Source organism: Heterodontus francisci, chromosome 18 (assembly GCF_036365525.1).
Source record: "Heterodontus francisci isolate sHetFra1 chromosome 18, sHetFra1.hap1, whole genome shotgun sequence".
In the NCBI taxonomy this organism is placed as follows: domain Eukaryota; kingdom Metazoa; phylum Chordata; class Chondrichthyes; order Heterodontiformes; family Heterodontidae; genus Heterodontus; species Heterodontus francisci.
In genome coordinates this window covers 17,610,869-17,634,681 of record NC_090388.1, presented here as the reverse complement: position 1 = coordinate 17,634,681, position 23,813 = coordinate 17,610,869, and the positions used below count along the sequence as shown (strand labels likewise).

Genomic DNA, 23,813 nt, shown 5'->3' with positions numbered 1-23,813 from the left:
GTTCTTAATAAGCATGGAAAAAAAGCATCTGTGTCCTTTGAAATCTAGTGATAATTTCATGGAGGACTATTCTTTTTACTATTATTACATTTTGTGCTTACTGTGACTGAACTGGGACAACCCTGATGAATGATGAACAATACAGATGCATCTAGACTCAGCAGTTTGCTACAAGAGGACTGGTGTTTTAAAATGGCAAACAGCTGATCATCATGAATTCAGGATTTTCATTTCGGCAATGAGAAATTTCATTTTTGTTCAATGTCTCACACGTTACATAATCATATGAAAAATCTTATGACGAGCACCTTTGAACAGTTATACTGTGAGAGGAAATTAGATCGCTTTGCAGAACAATCAAGCAGAAAATCGACAACAATAACTTGCATTTTATATAGGACATTTAGGGTTATAAATTGTCCCAATAGTGCCTTTAACATAGTACATTCCCTCTCTAAACCTCCTTGCTTCTATCGCTCTCCTCCTTAAAACCTACCTTTTTGACCAAATTTTTGGCTACTTGTCCTACCATCTCCTTATGTGGCTCAACGAAAAGTTTTGTTTGATAATGCTCCTGTGAAGCTCCTGGGACGTTTTGCTATGTTAAAGGCACTTTATAAATGCAAGCTGGTGTTGTTATTGTAAAATGCCTCAGTGGTGCCTTTAACATAGTCAACTGTCCCAAGTCACTGAAAAAGTTCAGGGGGTCAAAAACACTGTATCCATCGAATATAAACAAAGGGAACTGAGGGTCCTCATAACAATAATTTTCTGCATCGAACATCCCTGACAACCTGACAAGCCAGAGCTAGATAACCACTTGGAAGTTAATCTGAAGCAGATGTGAGGCATGTCAATGTGATTCCAGGGATGTCTACTCTTAGACAGCTCTACCTACTTGAAATTCATACACAATGTGTTGTAGATCCGAGCAATCCAATACAGGCTTTTGACGGTGTTGCAATAGTGACAGATGGAACAAATGAGGGTGAAGACAGATAGGTTCTTGTTGTGCCTAACACTTCAGTTGCAATAGAAGACAATGGAGTAAACTTTCATCTGCCCACCTCCTTATTAGTAGCTCAAAAAATCGGATGCAGTGCAAAAGGCAAAATGATGCTAATCCTTTTCCCCCATGGTCCACCTGAATGGCATTGCACCTGAACTTCCTGTACAGCTTTACTGCTGGTTGCACCTGAAGAGGTCAAGGCAATGTACATTTCAGGCAAATTGACGTCACGTACATTTGTGTTAACAGCATCAGGTGCAGACTGGGCCAGACTGCCCCTCCTCCCATTGAAACATCTGATACAACTGCTTGCTGAGTTATCCTGTAGGCACTTTCAGCATTACTTCTGCTCTAGAATGCTGCAAAATCAGGAATTACTCAGCAGCTTCTGAGAAAGTATATTGCGAGGGCAAAATGTAGTAGGCTTGAAAATCTGTGAGGCTGCTGACTTTGCAGCAATACGGATGGGGCGGAAATTCTGCTTGCCAGCTAAGGGTCCCATTGGCCTTGTCAGAACTTGTAGTAGCTGATTTTAGCTTACTGAATTTCCAGGAGCTCAACTCCTGTAGCATGGGAGTAAACTGTTGGGTGGGAGGAAAAGGAAGCTTGCTACCGCAGGGTTGGAAAGCCTACAGCAGGTTAAGGCAGCAGTAGGTTTCTGGGGCGGCGGTGGCATAGTCGTATTATCACTGGACTAGTAACCCAGAGATCCAGGGTATTGCTCTGGGGACATGGCTTTGAATCCCACCACAGCTGAAGATGGAATTTGAATTTAATTAATAAAAATGTGGAATTAAAATCTAGTCGAATGATGGCCATAAAACCATTGTTGATTGTTGTAAAAACCCATCTGGTTCACTAATGTCCTTTAGGGAAGGAAATCTGCTGTCCTTACCTGGTCTGGCCTACATGTGACTCCAGACCCACAGCAATGTGGTTAACTCTTACATGCCCTCTGAAATGGCCTAGCAAGCCACTCAGTTGTACCTAACCGCTACAAAGTCAATAAAAAGGAATGAAAATGGATGGACCAACAGGCATCGACCTAGGCACCGGAAACGACAACAGCAAACCCAGCCCTGTCGACCCTGCAAAGTCCTCCTTACGAACATCTGGGGGCTTGTGCCAAAGTTGGGAGAGCTGGCTTACAGGCTAGTCAAGCAACAGCCTGATATAGTCATACTCACGGAATCATACCTTACAGACAATGTCCCAGACACTGCAATCACTATCCCTGCGTATGTCCTGTCCCACCAGCAGGACAGTCCCAGCAGAGGTGGCGGTACAATGGTCTACAGTAGGGAGGGAGTTGCCCTGGGAGTCCTCGACATGGACTTCGGACGCCATGAAGTCTCATGGCATCAGGTCAAACATGGGCAAGGTAACCTCCTACTGATTACCACCTACCACCCTCCCTCAGCTGATGAGTCAGTACTCCTCCATGTTGAACACCACTTGGAGGAAGCACTGAGGGTGGCAAGGGCACAAAATGTACTCTGGGTGGGGGACTTCAATGTCCATCACCAAGAGTGGCTCAGTAGCACCACTACTGACCGAGCTGGCAGAGTACTCAAGGACATAGCTGCCAGACTGGGTCTGCGGCAGGTGGTGGGGGTACCAAAATGAGGGAAAAACATACTTGACCTTGTCCTCACCAATCTGCCTGCTGCAGATGCTTCTGTCCATGACTGTATTGGTAGGAGTGACCACCACACAGTCCTTATGGAGACGAAGTCCCGCCTTCACATTGAGGATACCATCCATCGTGTTGTGTGGCACTATCACCGTGCTAAATGGGATAGATTTCGAACAGATCTAGCAATGCAAAACTGGGCATCTATGAGGCACTGTGGGCCATCAGCAGCAGCAGAATTGTACTCAACCACAATATGTAACCTCATGGCCCAGCATATCCCCCACTCTACCATTACTATCAAGCCAGGAGACCAACCCTGGTTCAATGAAGAGTGCATCCAGGTATCAACCTGGTGAAGCTACAGCCCAGGTGTACTTGCATGCCAAACTGCATAACCAGCATGCAATAGACAGAGCTAAGCGATCCCATAACCAACGGATCAGCTCAAAGCTCTGCAGTCCTGTCACATCCAGTCGTGAATGGTGGTGGACAATTAAACAAATAACTGGAGGAAGTGGCTCCACAAAAATCCCCATCCTCAATGATGGGGGAGCCCAGCACATCAGTGCAAAAGATAAGGCAGAAGCATTTGCAACAATCTTCAGCCAGAAGTGCCGAGTTGATGATCCATCTCGGCCCCCTCCTGAAGTCCCCAGCATTACATATGCCAGACTTCAGCCAATTCGATTCACTCCGTGTGATATCAAGAAACGTCTGAAGGCACTGGATACTGCAAAGGCTATGGGTCCTCACAATATTCCGGCAACAGTACTGAAGACCTGTGCTCCAGAACTTGTCGCACCCCTAGCCAAGCTGTTCCAGTATAGCTATGACAGTGGCATCTACCCGGCAATGTGGAAAATTGCCCAGGTATGTCCTGTACACAAAAAGCAGGACAAGTCCAACCCAGCCAATTACCGCCCCATCAGCCGACTCTCAATCATCAGTAAAGTGATGGAAGGTGTCATCAACAGTGCCATTAAGCAGCACTTGCTTAGCAATAACCTGCTCAGTGATGCTCAGTTTGGGTTTCGCCATGGCCACTCAGCTCCTGACCTCGTTATAGCCTTGGTTCAAACATGGACAAAAGAGCTGAACTTAAGAGGTGAGGTGAGAGTGACTGCCCTTGACATTAAGGCAGCATTTGACCGAGTATGGCATCAAGGAGCCCTAGCAAAACTGGAGTCAATGGGAATCAGGGGGAAAACACTCTGCTGGTTGGAGTCATACCCAGTACAAAGGAAGATGGCTGTGGTTGTTGGAGGCCAATCATCTCAGCTCCAGGACATCACTGCAGGAGTTCCTTCAGGGTATTGTCCTAGGCCCAACCATTTTCAGCTGCTTCGTCAATGACCTTCCTTCAATCATATGGTCAGAAGAGGGGATATTCGCTGATGATTGCACAATGTTCAGCACCATTCGTGACTCCTCAGATACTGAAGCAGTCCGAGTAAAAATGCAGCAAGACCTGGACAATATCCAGGCTTGGGCTGATAAGTGGCAAGTAACATTTGTGCCGCACAAATGCTAGACAATGACCATCTCCAACAAGAGAGAATCTAGCCATCTCCCCTTGACATTTAATGGCATTACCATTGCTGAATCCCCCACTATCAACATCCTAGGGGCTACCATTGACCAGAAACTGAACTGGAGTACCAATTAAATACCGTGGCTACAAGAGCAGGTCAGAGGCATGGAATCCTGTGACGAGTAACTCACCTCCTGACTCCCCAAAGCTTGTCCACCATCTACAAGGCACAAGTCAGGAGTGTGATGGAATACTCTCCACTTGCCTGGATGGGTGCAGCTCCAACAACACTCAAGAAGCTCGACACCATCCAGGACAAAGCAGCCCGCTTGACCGGCACACCATTAACTAACATTCACTCCCTCCACCACTGACGCATAGTGGCAGCAGTGTGTACCAGCTACAAGATGCACTGCAGCAAGGCTCCCTAGACAGCACCTTCCAAACCCGTGACCTCTACCACCTCGAAGGACAAGAGCAGCAGATGCATGGGAACATCACCACTTGCAAGTTCCCGTCCAAGTCACACACCATCCTGACTTGGAACTATATCGCCGTTCCTTCACTGTCGCTGGGTCAAAATCCTGGAACTCCCTTCCTAACAGCACTGTGGGTGTACCTACCTCACAAGGACTGCAGCAGTTCAAGAAGGCAGCACACCACCACCTTCTCAAGGGCAATTAGGGATGGGCAATAAATGCTGGCCTAGCCAGTGACGTCCACATCCTATGAATGAATAAAAAAAGATATGGTCGGTAAGTGGTACATTTGCTGCTTCAGATTTTGACAAGGATGTTCAACTGCAGTGACCTCTCACCAATCGATTCTCTTTTGTGCTTTCTGAAGACGTCATCATGGTTTCTGCACCAGGCACTAGTTGTCACAAGGAAAGACCCGGGCATGTGGTGGTCAGAGTTTTCCAGATGTAGATTTACAGATGCTTCAGGATGAGATCCACTAGTGTAGAGAGACCATCCTATAGTTAGTCTCACAGGGAAGGAGACCACTCCAAGCAATCACCTGAGACATGTGGAAGGAGGTAGTAGTGGCAATAGTGTCATTTTAACTTCTTCTGTTCTTATTTCCTTATGTTCTCTTGACCCCAGGGCAGAAGGTCAATGCCAGAAGACATTTAATGATTTCATAAGGACAGGCAAGGTTAAAAAAAAGAAACCTTCACCTTTTTTACCATGAGACCTCCTCCACTGTTGTCTTCACTTCTAACATTGAATGGCAAGTCCCTCTCTCTATGTAATGTCCTCCAGCTCTAAAACCCTTAGCGATCGCTCCGCTCCTCCAATTCTGGCCTCTTCCACATTGCTGATTTCAGCACTCCACCACTACCTTCTCAAGGGCAATTAGCGATGGGCAATCAATGCTGGCATAGCCCACATTACCCGAATGAATAAAAAAAACTGCTCCCACTTTCTCTCTGCTGTTGCTGACTTTCTCTCCAGGTCAATCTTGTTCAATAATGCTCTTGTGAAGCGCCTTGGGGCATTTTACTATTTTGAAGGTGTCATATAAACGCAATTTGTGTTGTTGACAGTCCACATGTTTATAATCACTGTCTAACTCTTCCATCTGCCTCTGATGTTTGAAACTCTCCTTACGAAGCCTTTCCTTCATGCAACCACTTACAACACAGACCTCTCATGTTACTAGATCATTCTTGCACTTAGCCTCCCTGCTATGTCAGCTGTCTGCTGCCACCTGGAAAATATTCTTCAGATAATTACCTTCATCTATTGCTGTTAATGCCCCAGAGAAACTGCTACACAATTTTCAGGCTATTAAGATGCTGGGAAGGTAAGGGGCAGAGGCAGTCACTGCTGGTGAGATCACTGGGCTAGTGTCAGTTCATCCCTGAATCCCCCAAGCCTTTCCGCCATCCACAAGGTGCAATTCAGGAGTGTGATGGAATACTGTCTGCTTGACTGGATGAGTGCGGCTCCAACAGCACTTAAGAAGCTCGACATCATCCAGCCAAAGAAGCCCACTTGATTGGCATCCTATCCACCACCTTAAACATTCATTCTCTCTACAAACAGCACAATATGGCTGCAGTGTGTACCATCTAGAAGATGCCACTCACAAAGTCTCCTTCGACAGCACCTCCCAAACCTGCAATCTCTACCATCTAGAGGGCAACAGGCGCATGGGAACAGCACAACCTGAAAGTTCCCCTCCAGGTCAAACACCACCCTGACATGGAAATATATCTCAGTTCCTTCATTGTCGCTGCTTAAAATTCTGAAACTCCCTCCTTGACAGCGCTGTGGGTGTACCTACACAACATGGACTGCGCGGTTCAAACAGACGGCTGGCCACTGCCTAGTCACGGGCAATTAGGGATGGGAAATACAGGCCAGCCTTGCCAATGATGTCCACATCCCGTCAATTAATTAAAAAAAAATGAGTGGGTACAATACAGTGCAGTAGTTGCAATGCTACAGCACTGTGAAAAAGCAAGCGGCCATTGAATTCTGGAGCAGCGTCTGGTATTAATTCTGTCTTAATCCTTAGCCATCTTCCTTCATGGCATTAAATTCTAGCCCATTCATACTCCAAAGACAGCCCTTCGTTATCATTCATGCCTCTGTTGCAACTACCTGCAACCAACACCCAACTCTCCTCCCCACCATGTGACATGACAGACTTTAGTCACATTTGGCCACAATGTTTGCTGTTTACGCCAACAGCTAGTAGTTTTTCCACCTGACAGTGGCTGTGCTGTTGTGCATCTTTTCAAATATATGGCACAGAGAGGGTGAAGAGGTCAGGGAGATTTCACAAAATAACAATGAATTATTTATTCCATTTTATGCTTTTGATGTTTTGTGATGCATTATTTCAAGCAGCTAATCCTCAAGTTCATGATCAAAAGCCAAAATGTATAACAAAAGGAAAACAAATAAAAGCAAAATAAATAAAATATGAAATCGTCAGGGTGAATAGTACAAGCCCTGCACGGTACTTTAAGCACCAAGCGTGCATCGAGACCAACAGGCTGAACACCCTCAAATAACATGAGATCAGTTCATTTTGATATTTTAAGGTGATCGCGGGGTGCAGCACATGACATATTAGGAGTGTAATGAGCTCAAAGGGCAGGATTCCTCAAGCCAGCAGTAGTTAAAGGGCTGCCTTTATAGGTGTGCCTTGCATTGGTCATAAAATGGCTAGGACAGAACGCCCCTTTCCAGATCAGGCATTGGCAACCTTGCAACAAAGGGTGGGCCTCTTTGAAGAAGATAGCCAGCCCTACAATAAAGATTGACACATTTCCGCAGGCCTCTCTTGAAGTTCCCATTTCAAATAAGCACTGAACATCTGAAGCACTTTGCAGTTTTCTCAGCTGAATTATAGAGCTGAACCCCAATTTACATGAAATTTTTGGCCTTAATTTATGCGCTTCAAGTCTGCGCAGAGGCCCGATGCACTAAAAGGACCTCAAGTCACTTTTATCAGAACTCACAGGGTGCTGATTGGGCCTCAAGCCACAGCATCCAATAATATGGGCGTGTATTGCCATTAATCGCCCCCATGTTAATACAAGAATATTTAAATATTACACTGAAAGGTTGAAATAAAGGAACTATTTATCAAGCATGTGACGCACCAACCTATACCACCAGTCATGTATTCTGGGAAATCACGGGCATTATGTCCGCAATTCTTCATCTAAAATTAGTGGAGGGAAAGCTCTGGACGTTGTGACTGAGATTTCCTGAGATGGACAGTTTAGGCTCCCTGCAGCAGATTGTACTTATAAAATGATCTCCCATTGTCTGTTATCGGGAAACCAAGGTGAACACTCTAATGGTGAGAGCTCACTTACTGTCAGCTCCCAGACTCATCTGTAATGCCCATCGACCTGAAATGTTAACCCTTGTTTCTCTCTCCACAGGTGCTGCCTGACCTGCTGAGTGTTTCCAGCACTTTCAGTTCTTATTTCCAATTTCCAGCTGTGTTTTGATTTGTATTGTTTTCTTTGTTGTCAAACAGGATACAAGTGGTGTGCTAAGTGACCATAGACTATGAACCAGAGTAAAATTGGCAAGAAAGGAACAGCCTTGGTTCAGTGGTAGAGCTCTCCCCACTGAACCTTAGGGTTGTGGGCTTGAGCCCTGCTTCATAGACATAAATGCATAAGCTAAGTTGACCCTTTAGTGCAATTGTAAGGAGTGCTACACTGTTGGATGAAACATTAAACTGAATCTTTGTCTGCCTACTTAGGTGGACTGCACCCATCCAAAGACCAAGAGGGACGCCGACCCCGAAAGAGGTGAGTGGGGTTACGGGCCCCACCGGGGACAATCGGCTGGGCCCCAGCAAGGGGGTGGGGGTCCATCAGGAGGGCGGGGGGAGGTGCTGCAGTAGGGGCAGCTTGTGCTGTTGGGGGGACCCTCTATGGAGCACAGGGCGCCCAATCAGGAGGTCCCCTACCCCAGCCTGCAAGTAGGCCGCCTGGTATTACTGGACAGCCTCCTCAGCTGATGATGTGCCCGGCCGTCGCTGATAAAATACCAGCAATGGTAATTAATTGGCCACTTAAGGACCTCAATTGGCCGAGGGTGGGCAGGCCGTTTGCCACCTCCTCCGCTGCTGGTAAAATAGCAGCTGGGGTGGGTAGGCAACAGGAATGGCCCTCTCCACCTCCCACTTGATTTTAGGCCCCCCCACTCCTGGATGGGGTGTAAAGTTCTGGCCAGTAAAACAGTTTACCTGGCAACTTATCTCACTGTTGTTTGTGGGACTTATCTGTGTGCCTACCGCAATATAAATGTTTGGCCATCCTTCCTTCCGTCCTTCAGTCTTTCCTTAGGTTACTCGCATGCACCAATAAAGGCCCATTCTGGTCAATGCACAGCTACAGCCTAAGCATCTATCAGACAGGTTACCATTAATGTTACATATTGTGTGACCAGCTTGGGTAACCTGCAGGCTTTTACTGAACAGTTGTGTCTGGATCTATCCATGAACAGTCAATCTGTTCTGATGGTAAGGGTATTCTGTTGTCCTCAAGTACCTCCCTTCCCCCATTGCCTGGCACTGTCTTTCTCAGCTTCAGCAACATGTGGAGTAGGCAATCAGAAATAGACTTTATCTTTCTTCTGAAAACTATCATTCACACATCCCCCGCCCCCACCCCCCCCCCCCCCACCAACAAACCATGCCCATAGTGCTTGCAGAGTGTGTTCAGTATCCTTTTCATGCTAATCCAGCAAAAATAAACTAAAGCTTGTGGAGGCAGAACAGGGGGTGTGGCCTTCACCTTATGGAGTATATGAGAGGGGAGAGTCATGTGGGGTGCCGATGGCATCATCAAACAACTTGTTATAAAAATTTTCCCCAAAGAATGTGACCCAGAACAATATTCACTCTCATGGTACATGGATGATGCTTCTTCAGATAAGCTGAAGATTGCAATAAAGGTAAATAACTTTTCTTTCATAACAGAATGTATCTATTATAAACGCCGCTCCTGAACAATCTTTACACTGCCCGGTCCCGCAAAATAGTTTTGCACTGATGTGAAAGCTGCATGTTTTATCCTGTGATTTACAAACACAGGCCTGGCCTTTTGCCAGAATGGTATTTGATCCCCAATGCACATTTCCAATCAACAGATGAACAGGGTGGAGATTTCAAGCCACCACCTTTGCCCGACCCCTTCATAAGCATGTTTCAAAGGTCCAAGGCCTGCATTGTACACCTCTGGCCTGAAAGGTCACATATAAGAGTCACTTGAAGAGTCAAAAATCAGATTATCAACATTGCCTCAAGGCACAGTTGCCTGCAGAGTGAATATGTTTGGAGGAGCATAGTGGTTAACCCATGGCCTCACTACTTTGAACTGATGCTAGACAGATTGATGGGAACTTTTTCAAAAGGCAAAAGAAGCAGGAAGTGGTAGATATTGAGGGCGAGCAGATTAAAGGTGCTGCATTTCCTAGAGCTAGGTTTAAAAGAAGGAAGTGTCATATGGAAAATGGAGCTAAGTTGAAATGACAGCACCATTCCAGGTTGCTGTCAACAGCTGACTCTTCTGTGCAAGAGGTAATTTCTCATATGCTAATTTCCCAGTATGCAAAAGGCCCTTTGATCCAACCTCTCTTCAGCGAGTGTAAGGCCAGAAACTCTGGGACACCTTATGGCAAACCACGGGATGTAACATTAAAAATGAAAAGAAAACTGTCTGGAGTCCATTCAACAAATTTATCAAAAAGTGAGTGGGTCTTTTCTGACTATCTGTTAGTTGGGGAGCTGCTTTGCATCAGTCTATCTTCCGTAGTCTAAGCTCTACTTGCTACTTGCAAAGCAAAGACAGCTGCTGAGCTTTCCTTGGTTGCTTTGAGATGTAATTTGCTCTGATGGGCATGTGAATTATTAATTCCGTCAGCCTCAATTACACAGAAGTATAAAGAGAACAGTCTGCACGGTTGGCTGTGACAGTATTGACCGACACTTTTATACATGTGGTTAAGTAATTCTTCAGTAAATTGAATTTATTTTTTTACAAAGGAACAGCTAGAATTTCACTTAAGCGAGAAAGAATTTTGTAAACTGGCCAGCCAGCTTCCTAACCAGATGGTTTGTGATGATGATAACATTTCAGAGAGCCCAGTTGGTGCAACACTTTCCTTTCGGAAATTATTTTTCATTTCAAAACTAAACTCAGTGCAACCTTGGCCAGTTCTTCATTACGTCAAGCAGTTAGCTCACCCAATATTGCTCTGCAAGTAACCATTCTCTGCGTATAAGCCCAGACATTGTGGGGATAAACCCACCAGATTCACTGAAGTCAAAATCATGTGGTGTGTAAAACCAGCATTGTACCCAATCCCCTCAGTTTCCTGATTTAGATATACATGTTCACCATTGGAAATTTTGAATGTTCTAATTTTAATAAGAAATGCAGTGTAATTCATTTGGTTGGATTTGGTTTGAAGATATCTTTCTTCTCTAAATTTATTCCCCTGTATATCAGGTCCAGCGCTTCTAAGACTATATTCCAAATACAATAAATATGTTGTAACAAAACTGAAACAAATACATTGGAGTAATTGCCATCTTCTAGTTTGCACTGCTTTTAATAGAAACCAGAAAATTAAGTGCTAGGAGCACTCAATTTTCATGATTCACAACTCCAGGTGCAAACAATGCCACGTCTGGGGATGACACCATCAGTCGGAAATGAAAATTATGTGTAAGTCAGATTTAAGAGAGTGGGCGGCACAGTGGCGCAGTGGTTAGCACTGCAGCCTCACAGCTCCAGCGACCCGGGTTCAATTCTGGGTACTGCCTGTGTGGAGTTTGCAAGTTCTCCCTGTGTCTGCGTGGGTTTCCTCCGGGTGCTCCGGTTTCCTCCCACATGCCAAAGACTTGCTGGTTGTTAGGTTAATTGGCCATTATAAATTACCCCTAGTATAGGTAGGTGGTAGGGAAATATAGGGACAGGTGCGGATGTGGTAGGAATATGGAATTAGTGTAGGATTAATATAAATGGGTGGTTGATGGTCGGCACAGACTCAGTGGGCCGAAGGGCCTGTTTCAGTGCTGTAGAACTAAACTAAACTAAAGTGTCACAAGGAGGGAACAAAAATTTAAAAAGCTTCAGGAGATAGTTAAAAAGTGTCTAATTCCATCAGAAACCTTTTCCAAGGATGAAAGGGAGAGGCATTTAGAATTGGCAGGACAGAATGTAGGGAAAGGCACTCGTAGGTGCAGACAAATGATGGTGCAGTCCAGGCCTTGGTGACCTCTTTGGTGAAGTGAGATAGCGCTGCATCAGATGATTGCGGGAATGGTTTTCACCTATGCCACCCTATAGGGCAGCACTGCAGGAAGATGCAGCTAGGTTTCTTGCCACATCTAGCTGCCTTTGCACATGTGCCAGCTGTGTGCTGCATAGTAGCCACTGATGTTCTTGCAGCAGAAGATCACACAGCTCAGTGCTTCCTCTCTGCTGATCCAGACACTCAAAAGGCAGGTTTACCACGGTCATTCCCAGGTGAGTTTGCAGGGGCCTGGAGAAATGGTTGGTGACATCTTGGCAGTGCAGCCAAATGAGCAATAGTGGCTTCCGATCGCCCTGGCATGCCTTCTTCCATATAATATAATGTAAAGCATGGCATGCTGTGATTTGGGATACTTCTGAAGAGCCTTCCAGGCATTCACAGCTCATGGTGTTGCCACCAGAAAATCTGTTAGCACAGCCATTGGGAAGAGGAGCCTCTGATAACAAGCCTCTCTTTGAGAACACTGGAGTGCGAGCACAGAAGAGAGGGACTAGAGCAACTTTTGGGCAGCCTAACCCACCTGGCAACCTTCTGGTGGTCCCCTTACCTTCTAGATACAACAGCTCAATGGATTCCTCATAAGGAGCCCTTTGGTGCTAATGAGGGAGTGTGGGACGAAATAAAACCATAGAGCCATAGAAAAAGTAAGGCACAGAAGGAGGCCATTCAGCCCGTCATGTCCGTGCCGGCTGGAAAAAAACTAGCCGCCAAATCTAATCCCACCTTCCGTCACCTGGTCCATAGCCTTGCCGGTGACAGCACTTCAGGTGCATGTCCAGGTATCTTTTAAAAGAATTGAGGGTTTCTGCCTCCACCACCGTTCCTGGCAGTGAATTCCAGACACCCATCACCCTCTGGGTGAAAAGGTTTTTCCTCATGTTCCCTCTAATCCTTCTACAAATCACCTTAAATCTGTGCCCCCTGGTAATTGACCTCTCCGCCAGGGGAAACAGGTCCTTCCTGCCTACTCTATCTACGCCCCTCATAATTTTTTACACCTCTATTAAGTCACCCCTCAGCCTCCTCTGTTCTAAGGAAAACAACCATAGCCGATCCAATCTTTCCTCATAGCTGCAACTTTCGAGCCGTGGCAACATTCTTGTAAATCTCCTCTGTATTCTCTCCAGAGCAATTATGTCCTTTCTGTAATGTGGTGATCAGAACTGCATGCAATACTCCAACTGTGGCCTAACCAGTGTTTTATACAGTTCCAGCATTACATCCCTGCTTTTGAATTCTATACCTCGGCCAATAAAGGAAAGCATTCCATATGCCTTCTTCACTCTATCTACCTGTCCTGCCGCCTTCAGGGACCTGTGGACATGCACTCCAAGGTCTCTCACTTACTCTACCCCTCTCACTATCATGCCATTTATTGTGTATTCTCTCGCTTTATTTGCCATCCCCAAATACATTACCTCATACTTTTCTGGGTTGAATTCCATTTGCCACTTTTCCCCCCACTCAACCAAACCATTGATATCTTTTTGGAGTCTACAGCTATCCTCTTCACTATCAACTACACGGCCAATTTTTGTGTCATCAGCAAATTTCCCAATCATGCCTCCCACATTTAAGTCCAAATCATTAATATATACCACAAACAGCAAGGGACCCAACACTGAGCCCTGTGGAACGCCACTGGGAACAGCTTTCCACAAAAACATCCGTTGACTACTACCCTTTCTTTCCTGTCCCTGAGCCAATTCTGGATCCAACCTGCCACATTCCCCTGTATCCCATGGGCTTTAATTTTACTAATCAGTCTGTCATGTGGGACCTTGTCAAATGCCTTACTAATGTCCATGTAGACCAAATCCACTGCACTACCCTCATCAATCCTTCTTTTTACTTTCTCAAAAAACTTAATTAAGTTAGTAAGACATGACATAAAAACAAGAAATGCTGGAACCACTCAGCAGGTCTGGCAGCATCTGTGGAAAGAGAAGCAGAGTTAACGTTTCGGGTCAGTGAGAAGGGTTACTGACCCGAAACGTTAACTCTGCTTCTCTTCCCACAGATGCTGCCAGACCTGCTGAGTGGTTCCAGCATTTCTTGTTTTTATTTCAGATTTCCAGCATCCGCAGTATTTTCCTTTTATTTTAGTAAGACATGACCTTCCCTTAAGAAATCCATGTTGACTATCTCTGATTAATCTGTGCCTTTCTAAGTGGCAGTGTATCCTGTCCCTCAGAATTGATTCTAAAAATTTACCCACCACCGAGGTCAGACTGACTGGCCGATAATTATTTGGCCTATCCCTTTTTAAACAAAGGTACAAGGTTCGCAGACCTCCAATCATCTGGTATCTCTCCTGTATCTAGTGATGATTTGAAGATGATCCTCAGCGCATCCACTATTTCATCCCTGGCTTCCTTTAGCAATCCATCCGGCCCTGGTGATTTATCCACTTTCAAGGATGTCAGACCCTCTAGTACTTCCTCTCTCATTTTGCTTATCACATCTAATATTACACACTCCTCCTCTTTAACTACAATGTCTACATCTACCCTCTCCTTTGTAAAGACAGAGACAAAAAACTCATTAAGAATCCTGCCCACATCTTCTGCATCCACGCATAAGTTACCTTGTAAATCTCTGATAGGCCCTACCCTTTCCTTAGTTATCCTCTTGCTCTTAATATACTGATAAAACACCTTTGGGTTTTCCTTGATTTTACCTGCCAATAATTTTTCATGCCCTCTCTTTGCTCTTCTAATTTCCTTTTTTACTTCACCCCTGCACTTTCTATACTCCTGTAGGCTTTCTAAAGTATTAAGATTTTTGTGATCGTCATAAGCTTTCTTTTTCTGCTTTAACTTACCCTGTAAGCTTCTAGATAAACAGGGGGCTCTAGATTTGGCAGTACCACCCTTTATCTTTGTGGGGACATGCCTACACTGTGCCTGTAGTATCTCGTTTCGGAATGCTTCCCACTGGTTTACCATTGATTTTCCTTCAAGTAGCTGTATCCAGTCCACTTTCGCCAAGTCACCTCTCAGTTTCTTAAAATTCGCCTTCCCCCAATTTAGAACTTTTACTGCTGTTTTATCTTTGTCCTTTTCCATGATTATGCTAAAACTGTATTATGGTCACTATCTCCAAAATGGTCACCCACTGTTACTTCCTCCACTTGCCCAGCTTCATTACTGAAGACTAAATCTAGAATTGCGCCCCCCTCTCGTTGGGCTTGTTATGTGCTGGCTAAAAAAGATCTCCTGAATGTAGTTCAAGAATTTTGCCCCTCTGTGCCCTTCACACTGTTTGTATCCCAGTTGATATTGGGGTAGTTGAAATCCCCAACTATTATTGCCCTATAGTTTTTGCACTCAGAAATTTGCCTACATATTTGTTTTTCTACCTCCCTCTCACTATTTGGGAGTCTATAGTACACTCCTAGTAGTGTGGCTCCCCTTTTTTATTTCTGAGCTCCACCCATATGGCCTCATTTGATGATTCATTTAGCATATATCCCTCCTCAAAACTGTTATTGATTCCTTAACTAATAATGCTACACCCCCTCCTTTTTTATCTCCCACTCTATCCTGCCTCAAAACTCTATATCCCGGAATGTTGAGTTGCCATTCTTGCTCCTCCTTAAGCCAAGTTTTCGTTACAGCAACGATATCGTGTTGCCATGTGTCTATCTGTGCCCTCAGCTCATCGGCTTTATTTACTATACTCCTTGCATTTAAATAAATACCCTTTAACACTGCCAAATTTCTGTGCTGCACACTTTTTAACCTTTGCTTCTTCTGTCCTTCAGAATCACTCGTTAATTTTCTACCTCCTGTTCCCTGCCCTAAAATTGTCCTATCTAAGACTGCGCTCAGGTAAGTAAACAACAACTGGCACAAAGGCTCATGAAAACCTAAGTGCCCAGCTGGAAACAAAACAAAACACAAAAAGTGCCTATGAAAGCCTTAATGCCATAAATGTTAAAATCATATGGGACTTCTAAATGCCCTGCTACCTGTAGGGCTGCTTGAGGCCTTGTCCACTGCCAGCTATCACTGGCGTGCAGAAAACTCAGTGCCCAGCATACCCTGGATCTCACAATGGTGTGAAGCTCTGCCCCAGTTCCTTCTGCAAGCACCAACGTAGCTCCTGCCTTCTTCAAGCAGCAGCTTCCTGCACCCACACTGAGCTTGACCCTTCAATAATTGGAGCAGGGCCTTAAATAAACTGATATTCTGCAAATTTCTGAATCTTCACCGTCCCACTACTGCCCCAAATTGAGTTGGCAGTGAGAAGAAAATCGCCCCTCTTTTTGTGCAAAGGAGCAAATTCCTGGCCATATCTTAATAGATGTTCATTGTTGTGGACAGTCAGTATTGCTGTTTGTGTAATCAGTAATGGTACCGTCTATTCTATACAAGCATGTCACTAAGCAGCCTATATATGTCATGACTCATAATGGATCCCACTATATTATTGCTGAGCTTCAGTCCTCGAAGGATGTTAGAATCTTAGGTCCAGATTTTATCCTGGTGACGGGGGTCCCAGTGGCTGGCCAGAAGGCTGGGGGAGACACCACTTCGAACCTCCGGTGGAATTTCATGGTGGGCAACTAATTAACAGCCCGCCATCAGAGATATCGTCCCTTTAAGGGACAAGCTTCCACCTCCAGAGCAGCCGGCCAATCAGAGGACCAGCAGCTCTGTAGTACCACCAGCGCCACCTAGTGTGATGACTACTGCAAGTATTGCAGGAGGCCTGTAGAGGTGAAGATGCCAGAGACCCCGGCATGCAGGTAAGTTTGGTCGGGGTTGCCAGGGCCTGTCAGGCAGGCCCTGGCAATGCGGTGAAAACGGGATTTGGTAAGGGTGGGGGGGGGGTTCTTGCCAAGGGGCGGTCATCAACACTGGGGGGCCCTTGGTGAACATTGGATTGGCCCCAGAGGAGGGTCCCCACCACCTCCAATCCCACTGGGAGACTGCCAGGCGGTGTCTCCATGTGGCGGCAGGCCCCTCCTACTTCAGGAAAATGGGAGCAGAGGTGGGAAGCTGCCCTTAAGTGGCCATTAATTGGTCTCAGGCAGGAAGGCTTTCCTCGCCCCGGACAAAAGGGCAGGGGGCCACGATGTCAACCCTTGCCATTTTGTGTGTCCCCTGCCTCTGCTCCCGTCTCCAAGGGTAAAATAAAATCTTGCCCATAGAATCAGAGAATGATACAATATAGGAGGCCATTCAGCCCATCATGCCTGTGCCGGCTCTTTGATGAGCTATACAATTAATCCCACTCCACTGTTCTTTCCCTATCGCGCTGTAATTTTCTCCCTCTTGAGTATTTCTCCAATTCCCTTTTGAATATTATTATTGAATCTGCTTCCACCACCCTTTCAGGAAGCAGATTCCAGATCACAACAACTCACTGTGTAAAAAAAAAGGTTTCCTCATGTCACCTCTGGTTCTTTTGCCAATCACCTTCAATCTGTGTCCTCTGATTACTGGCCCATCTGCCACTGAAAACAGTTGAGCAAATATTGACACGGATTGCTCTTCTTTTTCTGTTCTGCATTTGCAATTTTCTGAGGGTCTGGACTAGAAGCAGCTCACCCAGATCGGAGTCCTTTCATTGCTCTAGAACCTCAACAGAACTTGTAAACAAGGTCAGCTTAAATGATAATCAGCATTCAAAGGATTTTCCAATATTAGTCCGTCTCACTCCAGTTCTTTTGAGTCACAAACCGGGCCCGGGTGATCATGTGCATTCCAGTTCAGAGTTAACCTGCCCTTTCAGCCTCGGTACGTGACATTGTGACATTGAGCAGAAATCCCATTTCTTCCTGCTACTGATCTGGTTGTCCTATTTCCATCAGTGAATGCGGGGGCGCGGTGAGAAGTGACCCTGAAAAGACACTGTCGGCAAATTGCTTCTGCAGCTGAACGAATATTGACACGGAATGTGCAGTTTTGGTTTTCACATTTAGAAAAGGATATACTTGCACTGGAGGCAGTGCAGCAAAGATTTACTAAATTGGTCCCTGGGATGAGGGGGTTGTCCTATGATGAGAGGCTGAGTAAATTGGATCTATATTCTCTGGAATTTAGAAGAATGAGAGGTGATCTAATTAAGACATACAAGATTCTGAAAGGGCTTGATAGGGTAGAAGCTGAGAGATTGTTCCAGCTGGTCAGGGAATCTAGAACACGGGGACACAGTCTCAGGATAAGGGGTCAGTCATTCAGGACTGAGATGAGGAGAAATTACTTCACTTAAAGTGTTGTGAATCTTTGGAATTCTCTACCCCAGAGGGTTGTGGATGCTCCATCATTGAATACATTTAAGGCTGGGATAGGTAGATTTTTGGTCTCGCAGGGAATCAAGGGATATGAGGAAGGGGCAGGAAAGTGGAATTGAAGCCCAAGATCAGCCATGATCGTATTGAATGGCGGAGCAGGCTCAATGGGCCATATGGTCTACTCCTGCTCCTGTTTCTTGTGTTCTTGTGTTCTTGGAATGCTTTTCTTTCTCTGTTCTGCATTTTCTTTTTCTGAGGTAAATTGCAAAGAATCTGAACTAGAGACAGCTCATCCAGGCTGGAGTTACACTGTTGCTTTGATTTATGGAGAAGCAGTTTCTGCTTTGCAAGAAAAACAAAAGTGGCTGTGTAATTTTTAAATCATATTTTACAATCTCACTCTCCTGAAGGAGGAAGAGTGGAACTGTTGGCAGCTAAGAGGTTTCAAAACAATTTGATCGTGGCAGTATATACTTGTCTAATAGCAAACCCATGAGCACTCAATACTGGGACTCAGCAACACACTGGCAGAATTTTCTGCTGCCCTTGGAGGTAGGTACAGGGGCATGGGAGCAAACAAAATAGCACGAGGCATCGTTACTGGCGTTGCACAGGTCCCCTGCCATTTTGTCCAGGGCAGGGAAGGCCAAGGACAGCTTTCCCACCCTAGGCCAATTGAGGCCCTTAAGTGGTCAATTAATAACCACCAAAGCTCCTCTTTGCAACTCCACCTAAATTTTGCAGAAGGCGGAAGGGCCCGCCACCGGGGGGAGACACCGCCAGGTAAAGCCTGATGGCCTCCTAGCAGGGTCGGGTAGGGGTCCCTCCTCTGGGGGAAACCAGGGCACCTGGAGGGCTCCCCTGGCAGTGATTGTGGTCCCCCCACCCCCCTGGAAGAAAACCCCACCCGTACCAAACCTCCCCCCTGACCCATCGCCAGAGCCTGCCTGAATGGCCCTGACGACCCCAACTCCACTCACCTCTCCCAGGGTCTCTGGACTCTTTATTATTGCAGAGCTGCCAGCCTTCCAATTGGCCAGCACCTTTGGAGGCGGGAGCTCGTCCCGTAAAGGGACAGTGTCCCCAATGGCGGGAAGTTAACTGCCGTTAAATAGCTGCGGGGGTCCAACAGAGGGCCGAGGTGACCCCCATCACCAGAATGTAATATTGTAGAGAGGACCTGGCAGCAGTGCCACAAGAAGTCTACTGACCTCACGCAGGTGGTAAAGGTGAATGAATGCATCATTATATGACATCTCTTACCCACAGCTCCACCGACCTCTCATGCTGCTCAATGCACCACACACCCATCACTCACCCTGCACTAGTCCATGGCATTCAGGACTAATTCATAACATCCAAGTACTCCATATCTCCCTCAACCACCTATCAATGCTGCCAGCCTCACACTCACCTCTTGCTGCCTCCACATACCTCTAGCTATTCACCTATGGCAGGCACATCACCCAAACAGTGCAACACAATCACTGACGTTCTGCCCTCTCTCTTGCAGGATAAGGTGGCACACAGTAGAAGGCAGCAGAGCAGACTGGGACAGAGGGATTGGAACTCTACACTTCTACTTGTAGGAGTTCTGTAATATAAAAGGGTTTAAAGAAGAAAATACTAGCCATATCCTTCAAGTTTGTGAATAATTACATGTCAAACCAGCCCATTAAGGGAACAGTTAATAGATGAGCATTTTCAAAGTTTAGAATGATGGGATATAGGTGGTGGTGGGTGTAGAGAGAGGGGTAATTAATCTGCTTCTTGAGTGTGCATTTTGTATATAGGCTGCAAACCTGTACAATTAAAAGGAAAATTAATTCTAATTAGAAACTTAATCAAACAAGCATCCATGGACCTTCTGATAATTCACACACAGCTGTTTGTGTAGGACTTGCTTATATCCCAGTGCCAACTTATCTACATGCCGAGCAGAGTAGAGAAGCCAATATCTGAGCACACAACACTCTGGTAAGGGGCAGGAGGTTCAGAGGGGATTGGAGGAAAAGTTTTTTCACCCAGAGGGTGGTTGGAATCTGGAACGCACTGCCTGAAGGGGTGGTAGAGGCAGGAACCTTCACAACATTTAAGAAGTATTCAGATGAACACTTGAAATGCCATAGCATACAAGGCTGGAAAGTGGGATGAGAATAGATAGGTGCTTGATGGCCGGCACGGACACGATGGGCTGAAGGGCCTGTTTCTGTGCTGTATAACTCTATGACTGTATGACTAACATGATGCATTGGTGAGGGGGAAGGTGGTATTTTTCTGTCTAAGATCTCAGACTAATACAACAGCTTTACAAATGGTTCCTATCCAACAACAAGAACAACTTTTATATATTTATATAGCGCCTTTAACATAATGAAACGTCCCAAGGTGCTTTACAGGAGCATTATAAAACAAAAGGAAATATTAGGTCAGATAACCAAAAGCTTCGTCAAAGAAGTAGGTTTTAAGGAGTGCCTTAAAGGAGGAAAGCGAGGAGGAGAGGCAGAGAGGTGTAGGGGTAGGGAGGGTATTCCAGAGCTTGGGGCCAAGGCTGCTGAAGTTGCAGCCACCAATTCACCAATGGTGAAGTAATTAAAATCAGGAATGGACAAGAGGCCTGAATTAGAGGAATGCAGATATCTTGATTATAGGGCTGGAGGAGATTACAGAGATAAAGAGGGGCGAGGCCAAGGAGGGATTTGAAAACAAGGATAAGAATTTTAAAATCAAGACTTTGCTTGACTGGGAGCCAATGTAGGTCAGTAAGCACAGAGGTGATGGGGAACGGGACTTGGTGCAATTTAAGACACGGGCAGTAGAGTTTTGGATGACATCAAGTTTACGAAGGGTAGAATGTGGGAGACCAGCCAGGAGTGTGTTGGAATAGTCAAGTCTAGAGGTAACAGAGGAATGAATGAGGGTTCCAGCAGCAGATGGGCGGAGATGGGGGCGAAGTTGGGTGATGTTAAGGAAGTGGAAATAGGCAGTCTTAGTGATGGCATGAATATGAATTATGAATATCTCCAGAAAAATGATGCACATTTCCCACAGAAAATAATAGCCTCCGATTATAACCTGGGGTGTACATCAGCCAGGCATGTTTTGTTTATGTTTATGTTTATGTTTAGAGATACAGCACTGAAACAGGCCCTTCGGCCCACCGAGTCTGTGCCGACCATCAACCACCCATTTATACTAATCCTACACTAATCCCATATTCCTACCACATCCCCACCTGTCCCTATATTTCCCTACCACCTACCTATACTAGGGGCAATTTATAATGGCCAATTTACCTACCAACCTGCAAGTCTTTTGGCTTGTGGGAGGAAACCGGAGCACCCGGAGGAAACCCACGCAGACACAGGGAGAACTTGCAAACTCCACACAGGCAGTACCCAGAATTGAACCCGGGTCGCTAGAGCTGTGAGGCGGCAGTGCTAACCACTGCGCCACTGTGCCCTCTGGAAGTTAGGCTGGAAGTTAGGCACAGATGCCCTCTGGAAGTTAGGCTGTCACATTTGATGCACATCCAAACCTGTTTCGTATTGATGTGAAAATGGAATGTATTTATTTTTTGTGCACCACATTCATCTATTTTGATATATTTTCACCTTGCCTCATCACATTCCTGCTGAGACAGTGAGTACATGGACTATTCTCAGTTATTTGGCAGTAGCATACTTAAATAACAAACTCGGAACTTGATGTTTGGTGAATCATCGATGTGAAACTATCTCCCACCATCTATGGCTAGAAGGGTTTAAGGACCTTTCCTTAGCCCTCATTGGCATTCATGTTCAGCTGCTGAGAATTTTGCTAAGATTTTTAAAGGGTGCACAGGGTGGAATTCATGGGATCTCTGAGAGATCTACCAGGCTAACCCTATGATTTGAGGATAGAAAATTTGCTCAAGTACTGGAATTTCAAAAATGAGGTAAAATATTGACAGCACTGAGTACGGAAAGTCCTCATCAGGGAACTCCTCTTTGCTGACGATGCTGCATTAACATCTCACACTGAAGAGTGTCTGCAGAGACTCATCAACAGGTTTGCGGCTGCCTGCAAGGAATTTGGCCTAACCATCAGCCTCAAGAAAACAAACATCATGGGACAGGACATCAGAAATGCTCCATCCATCAATATCGGTGACCACGCTCTGGAAGTGGTTCAAGAGTTCACCTACCTAGGCTCAACTATCACCAATAACCTGTCTCTCGATGCAGAAATCAACAAGTGCATGGGAAAGGCATCCGCTGCTATGTCCAGACTGGCCAAGAGAGTGTGGGAAAATGGTGCACTGACACGGAACACAAAAGTCCAAGTATATCAAGCCTGTGTCCTCAGTACCTTGCTCTACTGCAGCGAGGCCTGGACAACGTATATCAGCCAAGAGCGACGTCTCAATTCATTCCATCTTCGCTGCCTCCGGAGAATCCTTGGCATCAGGTGGCAGGACCGTATCTCCAACGCAGATGTCCTCGAGGCAGCCAACATCCCCAGCATATACACCCTACTGAGCCAGCGGTGCTTGAGATGGCTTGGCCACGTGAGCCGCATGGAAGATGGCAGGACCCCCAAGGACACATTGTACAGCGAGCGCGTCACTGGTATCAGACCCACCGGCCGTCCATGTCTCCGCTTTAAAGACTCTGCAAACGCGACATGAAGTCCTGTGACATTGATCACAAGTCGTGGGAGTCAGTTGCCAGTGATTGCCAGACAGCCATAAAGGCGGGGCTAAAGAGTGGCGCATCGAAGAGACTTAGCAGTTGGCAGGAAAAAAGGCAAAAACGCAAGGGGAGAGCCAACTGTGAAACAGCCCCGACATCCAATTTTATCTGCAGCACCTGTGGAAGAGTCTGTCACTCTAGTATTGGCCTTTGTAGCCACTCCAGGCGCTGCTTCACAAGCCACTGACCACTTCCAGGCGCTTATCCATTGTCTCTCGAGTCAAGGAGGCCAAAGAAGAAGACAACACTGGTGAAGTCTTTCAAGTTTAGAACACTTTCCTTACTTTGTTACTAAGGAGGTTTTTGCCCTCCAGGGTGGACCCCAGGGAGCTATCAAAAAAAAGAATGAAAATGTGCGTATCTGTATTTAAAATAAGAGGCTATATACAGTAAATTCAACATAAAACTGCATTAATGACTGCAAAAATGACTTTTATCGATTATGGTACATATTTAAGCATTTTGATATTTGAATGTTAATTTGTATTATCATTCAAATGTGGTAGGGTGGCAATATATTTATGATAAGACAATACATCTACAATTAATACATTCAACTAAAGTTGCAAAAAGAAAAGATTTTTTTTCAGTATTTGATATAAATTTTCAAGAATAAATTCAGCCAGAAAATATCAATAAAACATAGATGTAGTCAGAAAACAATTTGCAATTGCACTGGACAGTTATCTACATCTATACACTCATTATAAACGTCCATATTTCATAGCATATTTATGATCTATTCAAATATATATGGAGGCCACTTCTTGGAGGTCAGTATGACTGGGTTTTTGTTATCACAACTGCATAACTCAAGGTTAACAAGTGAGTTATGGCCACTGTCACAAGTGGAAA

At 45.5% G+C, this 23,813-nt stretch overlaps 1 long non-coding RNA gene across 1 annotated transcript in view; it reads left to right on the top strand.

Annotated features, from left to right (window-relative positions):
- Nucleotides 1-23,813, top strand: part of LOC137379803 (uncharacterized) — a 168,741-nt gene that overhangs the window by 62,853 nt on the left and 82,075 nt on the right. Inside the window, exon 3 of the long non-coding RNA XR_010976917.1 lies at nucleotides 8,416-8,464. This is a non-coding gene — a long non-coding RNA (uncharacterized lncRNA). The remainder of the gene's footprint in view (nucleotides 1-8,415; nucleotides 8,465-23,813) is intronic.